The sequence below is a fragment of the Helianthus annuus genome, chromosome 12 (genome assembly GCF_002127325.2).
Source record: "Helianthus annuus cultivar XRQ/B chromosome 12, HanXRQr2.0-SUNRISE, whole genome shotgun sequence".
Taxonomy (NCBI): Eukaryota; Viridiplantae; Streptophyta; class Magnoliopsida; order Asterales; family Asteraceae; genus Helianthus; species Helianthus annuus.
The window spans coordinates 27106055-27115710 of NC_035444.2; the positions used below are offsets into that span (position 1 = coordinate 27106055).

General features: G+C 37.8%; 3 long non-coding RNA genes across 3 annotated transcripts; all 3 read right to left on the reverse strand.

The window, feature by feature from the left end:
• Window positions 1-1703: 1703 nt before the first annotated feature.
• On the reverse strand, window positions 1704-3975 carry LOC110904858. Its single transcript, XR_002572798.2, has 3 exons — window positions 3925-3975; window positions 1834-1944; window positions 1704-1749 (listed from the first exon to the last, which is right to left on the reverse strand). It is a non-coding gene; the product is annotated as an uncharacterized LOC110904858 (long non-coding RNA).
• A 37-nt stretch (window positions 3976-4012) lies between these two features.
• LOC118484829 lies at window positions 4013-4826 on the reverse strand. The gene is made up of 3 exons (XR_004874625.1): window positions 4600-4826; window positions 4254-4351; window positions 4013-4175 (listed from the first exon to the last, which is right to left on the reverse strand). It is a non-coding gene; the product is annotated as an uncharacterized LOC118484829 (long non-coding RNA).
• A 505-nt stretch (window positions 4827-5331) lies between these two features.
• Window positions 5332-5929, reverse strand: LOC118484830. Its single transcript, XR_004874626.1, has 2 exons — window positions 5714-5929; window positions 5332-5642 (listed from the first exon to the last, which is right to left on the reverse strand). It is a non-coding gene; the product is annotated as an uncharacterized LOC118484830 (long non-coding RNA).
• Window positions 5930-9656: the final 3727 nt, after the last annotated feature.

The window sequence follows — 9656 nt, forward strand, 5'->3', positions numbered from 1 at the left end:
TCTTTGCTTTTCACTCCAAAAGTTTAAAAGCCTGTATAATTTTCACCACTACTGTCAACACCACAACCACCAAGATCAAAACATGCCTTTTCATCAAAACCATCACAAAAGCCAATATACCGTTAAAACTTCGCAGAATCAAAGTCCAGTAAAAAATTAACCACAAGTTCACCAAATGTCCTCTTCAACTGTAACAACTAACAACCATACACATCCGTATCATTCAAAATCGCAGAAGCATAAACTATACACAAATAGATTTATAAAAACGCATCGAAACTATACAAATCGACTCAGATCCGAAAACATCGTCATCGTCATTGAACCCACTCAGTGGCGCATCGGTTGCAACCGGAGTTGCCGTACCAGGTAGCAAGCCAACATCATTGTCGGGTTTGAAAATCGTCGCCGCCGAGACGGATTGAATCCGTTGGTGGTTACCCTCTGGTCACCGTGCTTATCCCGGGCCAACAAATTGTTCACTTTTCGGCTGTCGGGAGAGGTCGCCGCCACAATGAATCGAATCTCCGTATCATTCAAGAAAAACTGTGGGGTTGACAGTAGTTGTGAATGATCTTCATAAAGAAGTAGAAACTAATGGATTCAACAACACATACACATCCGTATCATTCAAAATTGTAGAAGCAGAAACAATACACATGTATACTAAAAAAACGCATCGAAACTATACAAATCGACTCAGATCCGAAAGGATCATCACAGTCGTTGAACCCGCTCAGTGGCGCTACGGTTGCAACCGGAGTTACCATACCAAGTAGCAAACCAACATCATTGTTGGGTTTAAAAATCGTCGCCTCCACAATGAATCGAATCCGCCGGTGGTGACCCTCCGGTCACTGCCCCTGTCTCTTCTTTAATGAGGGTAAATTATAAAGTTGGATGACACGTCTCAAAGGGAATGACCACCCAAACAGGTCAATCGGAACACACCAAAAACAAAAAAAGACTGTTCACTTCCTAGCCGTCGAGAGAGATAAGAGAGGTTTGTAGAGAGAGAAAAAGAAGCGGTGGTATGGAGATCTAACACCCCCAACATAACAGAAACACCGCTGCGATGGCGGTCGTGCCACGGTGGTGAGCCTCCGGCCACCACCACACCCTCTTCTATCTCCCTTTTCCCTTTCTCTTTCTTGGGTAAAAAAACCCCAAAAGGCAAAAACACCATTGATGCGGTGGTGGTGTCACGGTGCTGTTGACGGCGGTGACTCTCCGGCGGACGCCCCTTTCCCTTTCTCTCTCCTCAGAACCAGTTTAAATAGTAGGTGATCAGAAGAAACCATGGTGATGACCACCCAAATAGGGCAATCAGAAGAAGCCAGGGAGAAGACCGCCCAAATAGGGCAATCAAAAGAAAGCACACTAAATCACTGTTCATTTCCTTTGGTCTATTAATAGATACTAGTTTTATGCCATGCGCGCGTTGCGGCGTATTAAACCGAATAGTTCTCGGTTTGATAATATGTAACTAACGGTTTTGCTTCGGAAAACCATTCAAGTCAATTGAATTGCTAAATCATCGTTGAAGATTGTTCTTGTAGTGGTGGTTTACATTATGTGATATTTGCTCTTATATTCTACACAATAAGCGTTGAACCGTATAAAATTTTGTGGCAGTTCGTTTTTGTATATTCCGTTACAGAATGCAACTGTAATCAGCTGGACAAATCACCATTGTAAAAAAATCTACCTGGAACATCTCCTTTTGAGCATCTATGTTCTCTACACAATCTGGGAAAAAAACAACCAACACTTGAATTATAATCACCACCTATTACATATGCACATTTATGTATGTGTTGGTAGCTTACATACCTTCTAAATCCAGTTGCATCAATTTTATGTGGCCACCAGGTTGGAGCAATTCACCAACAACTCTAGCTTGCAATCCCAGCTCTCTTTGTATGACAAGTACTCATCCCCTTCCTATAAGGGTGTAAGGGGTGCTCACCTAATAGGTGAGTCCCCCATCTTACACGTAATCAACCAGAATAAGCCACGTCAACTCCCCTAATACACTCCCCTAATACCCCTTTTTGATGGCGGCACTCCCCTATTAGGGGAGTTTTTTTTTTTTTTCTAAAATAATGCATGTTTACAAATTAAAAAAAGATTAATAAAAATAAAAATTAAATAAAATACATTTCATTAAATTAAAAAAAAACATTCGAACTAGAAAAAAAAATACATTCAACCTAGAAAAATATAAAAACAAACTACTCCTCGTCCGAATCAACTTCAAGGTGAGGCAAATCTAAACTTCCGAGATGCTCAACGAGATCGTGTTTTAGCCTCCAATGCGTGTCTTCGTCAATGAGCTCCGTATAGGCTGTATCATCGAAGACGGGTTCGACTGGAGGATCTTGAATATGAACCGGTGCTATCGCCCTTCCGTCGTCTTTTATAATCATGTTGTGTAAAATAATGCACGTATACACGATGGACCTTATCTTTCTCACCGTTTTTGAACGCATTGGACGATTTAGTATTCCCCACTTCGACTTTAACACACCAAACGCCCGTTCCACATCTTTTCTTGCGGCCTCGTGTTGCCTCTTGAACTTTTTTTCGTTCGGGTCGTGTGGATATGGAAAAGACTTCACAAACACGGACCAGGTAGGGTAGATCCCATCAGTAAGATAATACCCGCGTTTGTATAAGTGGTTGTTCACTTGAAATGGACAATTTGGCGCCGTTCCGTTTCGTTGAGCAAGAAATAACGGAGATTGTTGCAGCACGTTGATGTCGTTTTGTGAACCCGCTGGCCCACAAAAAGCATGCCAAATCCACAAATCTTGAGACGCTACCGCTTCTAACATAACCGTCGGGTATTGATGATCGCCTCTCATGTATTGTCCACGCAATTCTGTGGGGCACATTCTCCAGACGAAGTGTGTACAATCCAGACTCCCTAACATACCAGGTAGGTGATGCCTATCCTCATGAGCCTGATACAATAGCGCGACGTCGTGGCTCGTTGGTCTACGTAGGAATTCACCGCCATACCTTTTACATACCGTCTCGCAGAAATATTCAAGGCACTCACGAGAGGTCCTTTCAGACATATTTAAATACTCGTCCCCCTCGTCTGGTGGGTTACCGGTTGCAAGTTGTTTAATTGCCGAAGTAACCTTTTGCAACGGTGTAAAGCTTTTCTTCATTCTCCCGTCTAAGCCTTCTTGAAACCACTCGTCATACGCTTCCACGTCACTAACAATTTTTAGGAACAAAGACTTGGACATACGAAACCTGTGACGAAAAGTATCTTCATTAAATTTTGGATTTTCATCAAAATAATCGGCAATGAGTGTCTCGTGGCCCCCCACACGATCTCGACGGACATAATTTTTTTTACTAGACGATGCCGTGTCTAGTAGCTCCGCTTGTTGGATGAGATTTTGGAAGAAAATTAAGCTACTATCGCTTGACGATGCATCTCCATCGTCGGGAAAGTCGGGTAGGGTAGAAAGAAACGGAAGCTTGGAATCCATTTTGTGTTTGAAATATTTGAGTTTGAGAGTTTTGGTGTGGGTTTGAGAGTTGTGAATGTGGTAAAAAAAATGAATTAGATTGGTTAGTATATATTGTTTAAAAAAAATTGAATTTTTTTTTTAAAATTCGACCGTTTATCAACGGTCAAATCTCGTTCAACGTGCAAAATCAATCGGTAAGGCCACACCCAAAACCCTCCCCGATTCGGGACCCCGCGGTGATGGCGGCGGTGTTCCCGATCGGGGAAACTCCTCACCGAACCACTCCCCGAAGACGCCCCGTATACCCTAACACTTTAAAGTTGCTTAATTAACACTATTTATCATCTAATCATCTAATTATTTTAATTCATATAAATAGACACCACCTGCACGTGTATGTAAATAGACATTACTTCCAAATGATAAAATCAACCTTTTCAGCTTCTTTATGTGAATCAGCAATCTCATATTTGCCTTGATCCTCAACTTCGCAAGTAATGAAATCATAAATAAGAACGCTACAAACAGAAGCCTAGACACCATAAATAAATTACCCAAACGACCGATGAAGATGACATCTGAACGGCGATAACGGTGAGAACGCCACAAACGGAAGCCTCGACACCATAGATAAAGTGTAGTATGAAGCATAACTGAAGCATGCCAACCGGATTGAGAAATGAGCTGTAAAAAATCAAAGCCGAGAAAAAGTAAAAAAAAAAAATCCACATTTGATTCTAGGTTAACTCATTCAAAACAAACCTGCAAAATTACTCTAAATTATGTTACTCCAACACCACCTGATCGTCCTCGGATAACAGCACTTCAAACACCGTCATACATCAAATCGACCCAATAAGCTACACTCATCCAAATAAATATTCAACATCATCAGTTACGTATAAAACTCTCGCAACTAATTCACAGCCATCATCGACCGGTGCGTGAAGCAATTTTGACCCATGTGTGCATGAAGCACCGCCTCAAGGCCCTGGGGCGCTTTCCTGATCACCCCAGGCACGCTTTTTTAAACCAAGCAAAAAAACTATACGACTATTCAAACCCGGAGTGGAATCAAACGGAAATGGAGCGAAATGAAAGATTATACCTTTAGATGTTCAGGCGGCAAAGGGATGCCGATGGAGCACATAAGCGTCTGAGGAAGAGGCTTCTTACACAAAGACCATCTGAATACATCCATCATATTGTTATTACTGTTATTGTTATTGTTGTTATTATCACTGTCCACGCCATTCGTATCCGTTTCATTTCCCGACTTCACCATCTTCTCTCCATTAAAACAAAGCTCAAACCTTCACAAAAACACACACGAAAAAACTTGTTATTGATTCGGTTCAGTTAGACGTTAGTCACGTTACAGTACAACATGATACTGGCGTGGTACCTTTTTTGTAGGACTTTCCAGGTACAGAACTTTTTCAGACCTACCCTACCCGGTTCTTGACTTTGTTGACTAAACCCGGACCCGGTTCCTACCCGGTTGTAGGTTCTAAAAAAACGATTTGTGCACTCTAGTTTGGCCTGTTTTGATGAAAATTCTGGGCCCAACCGCAAACTACGGTTTTCGAAAATCCAAATTAACCCATATATAGGTCAAAATTGCCGCAAATTTGAACCACAAGATTTACATCAAAAGGAAAACGGAAATCTTGAAATTGCTAAAAACCCTAGCCTACATAAATAATAGCAGCAAAACCCCAAAACACACACAGAACCAAAGATTATTCACATATCCTTCAATATTGACAATAATCATTTTTGGTGTGCTTGTGCAAATGTTTGATAGGGTTTTACCATTGTTTGTATCAAGAACAATTAAACAAATACTTGATGTGCCTATTTTTATATGTAAAATTAGATTCATTTGAATCTATCTTTGATAGCAAACAACGCGGGGAACGAAAACATTCAAAACGATCTTCTCCGGCGAGTCGTCCCCGTCACCGGAAAACCCATACCAGTTCAGATCATAGGTCGTTTAAGAAAGCAAACACATAGCGAAGAAAAACAGAGACATCATACCTGAAAACTCGGCAACTGTCAACTGGTGTCGCCGTTGTTGGTGAAGACCGGCGAACATACAGCGGTGGTAGACATGTGATTCAACAGGCACAACTGTTCATTTCCATTCTGTGACTAACAGATATTAATTAACAAACAGTTAACCAACAGTAAGTGAAATAGATATAAGAATAAATAACCTGTTGTGGGCACCGGAGAGCCGCCACGCACGGCGGATCCACTCTGTCATGTCGACGTCGGTGAGCGATGTGCGGCGGATCCCCTATGTCGACGCCGGAGAGCGATGTGCGGTGGATCCTCTGTATCGACGCCGGAGAGCCTACGGTTTCTGTCTCCCATCTCTTCAGTTTCTCTGGTCTCTGGCTATCAAACCCTCTTTTTCATGTGCGATGAGTTTTTAAACAATGGATTGATAGAAGCCATACATCTGGCTTCTCAAAACGTGGCCCAATTGAATGGTGACACCACTTGTGTGTCACTATTCATTTAGCTTGGGATATTAATAGATATTAGCTTCTCAAAACGTGGCCCAATTGAATGGTGACACCACTTGTGTGTCACTATTCATTTAGCTTGGGATATTAATAATAGATATTAATATTAATAATATTAATAATTAATATTAATAATAAAATTAATTAATAATATTAATATTAATTAATATTAATATTAATATTAATTATTAAATGTTTATTACTTAATTAATTATTATAATAATAATAAATGTTAAAAACACTAAATGTTAATTATTATAATATATAATAATTATAAGTGATTCAAGCGTAAATGAAAGCATTGTTTTGAATTCAACTTTCATTGAAAAACAACTATGAAAATGATATAAATTAAACTTGTATTGAATTCAACTTTCATTGAAAAACAATTATGCAAATAATATAAATTTGTTGTGAAACAACGACCTGCTAGCCTAATAACAAACAATAAGAAAAAGAGACGTAGAGAGAAAGAGACTGATATTTCATTGATAGATATGTCTAATACAAGAGATACAAGGTAGTATATATAGAAGAAGAAAACTTGGAGAAGAAGTCAGTCTATTTTAGGAGTTGATAACCATAATATATAATAATATATTTATAACACTTCCCATTGGTTATCAACTTAAGACGCTTTGAGATGTTGCCTCGTTAAAAACTTTGCTAGGAAAAAGCCAGTGGGACAAAACCTTAGCTAAGAGAAAAAGAGTGCAGCGCGTATTTTCCTCTCATGATACTTCTGGATCATGTGTGTTGCCTCATTAAAAACCTTACTAAGAAAACCCAAATGGGACAAAACTTAGTGAGGGAAAAAGAGTGCAACTTGAATAAGTCTCCCCCTCATTTTAACATGTATCCTGATTCTGTCCATCTTCCTTGAAAGTTGTACAAAGCTTTTGCAGCCAATGATTTGTCGCTTGATCCTTTAATGTGCAATCTTTTATGTAGAGCAATGTTGTGTAATCTTCTAACAAGACTTTAGGTGTCTCCTTTCAAAAAATATCATATGTTCACGACTGTGTTTTGTTACATTCCTGCATCTGAAATATTTTTTTGAACTCATTCCAATGTCTCTTCGCTTGACAAAGGTTATATCATGACAATAAGCTCAAGTGAAAAATATTATAACCATACATAGCTAGCAAAACATATTAATGCACTTATGCATTTAACGATGGTACTTCTAGAATGAGAATCTCTACTTTGGTAGGAGATGATAATAGGCATTTCTTATAACAAATGACTTAACAACCTTTAACATATTTTAAGGTTCAACTATATCCATACTAAAATATCCAAACACCATCTTCTAGATATACTTGATGGATTGGTAAAATACAATTACATATATACTCGAACTTCAGTTCGAGTAATAATTAGACCGTGCCAAGGTCATTCAGAAATTCTCCCTCTAAAAGCTCAACAATTTCCCTCGATGATGCCTAGACATCATTAAAAGTAGAATGTTAATGGAACATGGCTAATTTAATCAAACTTATATCCCTCTTTATCCGAATATCTCGAGTTGTACAACACTCGTCTCGACTATTTAGTCCATACGTATTTTGTCAGCTTCATATAATACGTTCTTGAGGTTTTGACATCATTAATGCTTCCAGCATTATCAATCCATGAGGGAATTCTTTCCATCTTATTCAAATATGCTTGTGCTTTTACTCTTTATAAGTTTTGCGACATAAATTTGCATATTTAACACATAGATATCTATATCATATGCAAAAATGTCATGAACACTTACTTTTATCTCCAAAAACCATATTGTATAATGCGTGTACACTATTTATTGAAATATCATAATCATCATGTACAAGTTTTCTATGTATCATTATTGGTGCACAAGAATTACATCGTTAAGATGTTTCAATTCACCTTTAGGTAACTCATCAGGAGTTCAGTCGTATTCAAATATGAATATGTATACAATGATCATATTGTTCTCGAGAATTTTATTTACATGATTTTTATAATTTAAATCCTCCAGAGACTTTCATGTAAACTTTCAGTATCAAGTGATAAATATTATTCATAAGACGCATGTCAATTCTCTCTTTAATATTATTACCAGACTAGTTAAATACTGGAAAGCTATTGTATCCACCATTGGAGAATACAATTCCTCATAATCAATATTAGGTCTTTGCGAAATCCTTGTGCCAGCAATTTTGCCTTATACCATTTACTTTTCATTTATTGATTCGCATAAAAGACCTGTTTGTTTCTAATATATTTTACAACATTTGTTGTATGGACTACTGGTCCAAAAACTTTCCATTTCAATAGAGAATTCAACTCTGCCTCATTTGCGTCTTTTTGTTTTGGCCAATTATTTCTTTGTGTTTGTTCATAGGTAGATCGTAAATCTTGATCCTCATCATTTCATCATTACAAGCGCTATATTATATACAAAAGTATAACGACGTCGATTTTATTTCGATTCCATACATATCTTAGACATGATACAACTTATCGAGATCTCTTTAGTTTCAGGTACCCGAGGTTCTTCTTGAACCATCATGTCTACCGTCTCTTCAGGAGACCTTTTTAATATAACCCCGACTTGACCATCTTAATTAGTTGCTCCAACTTTCGAGGAATTTTATTATTGGAATCGACTAGTCTACCACGCTTCAGACGTGCAATAGACTCATTACAAACATGTGGTTGTCCTTCTAGGACACTTATCATAATTGGAGCATTAGCGGTTGGTATATGTGACATAATCACCTTTTTAAGGTCAGTGAATGCGTTTGGTAATAGATTCGCTAATCTTTTATATGAGTTATTCTTTGAACTTATGGTTCACACTTTTAGTTTTTGAGGATCAATGATAATTCATACCAACTCATTTATTTTCCAACTGCTTTTATCTCACCCTGATGTTGGGAATGTTAATCCATTGAGATGGCTATCAATTAAGTTATTATATATTCCCAACCATCTTTTAAGGTCCCATCTTTTGTGCGTAGTGGTGGATCAATTTCAATATATACCGCACAACCAAAATCTTAGAAGGGATATCTTTGGTTTCTGACCAAAAACCAACTATAATGGGGAGAAACTAGTACAACATGTTGGCTTGATGTGTATTAATGTTATTGCATGTAAAATTACATCTACGCATATATAAACATGAACTTTCTCACATGATTAGTGGCTTTGCTATCAATCGTAGACGTTCAATGATCGTTTTAACAAAAGCAATTTGTGTATGAACATAATCTATAGAAAGTTCAACACTTATTCTGCCGATCATTAATAGATAGGGAAATAAACTTATCGTCACTACTAATAAATACATGTAATCTGGATTATTGTGCTTGCTATCTTATTAGCTAAGCAATAAATTACACAAACATCAAGTTGTGAATTTGATAACCATTTAGACGATGCATCGATATCATGTTGGGATATGCATCCCTTAATCACTTTCAGAATATTTAGGGTTACACACCCTTAATTGACAAATACATAATTTCCCTTAAGAGCAAACAATACATGCTATCAGCTAGAAGAATCTTCAAGTTCTTCATTATGTTTCACATCATCATTCACTCGGTGTGGTCTAACCGGTCATGCCAATAAAGTAAATAGTCATGATCCATCA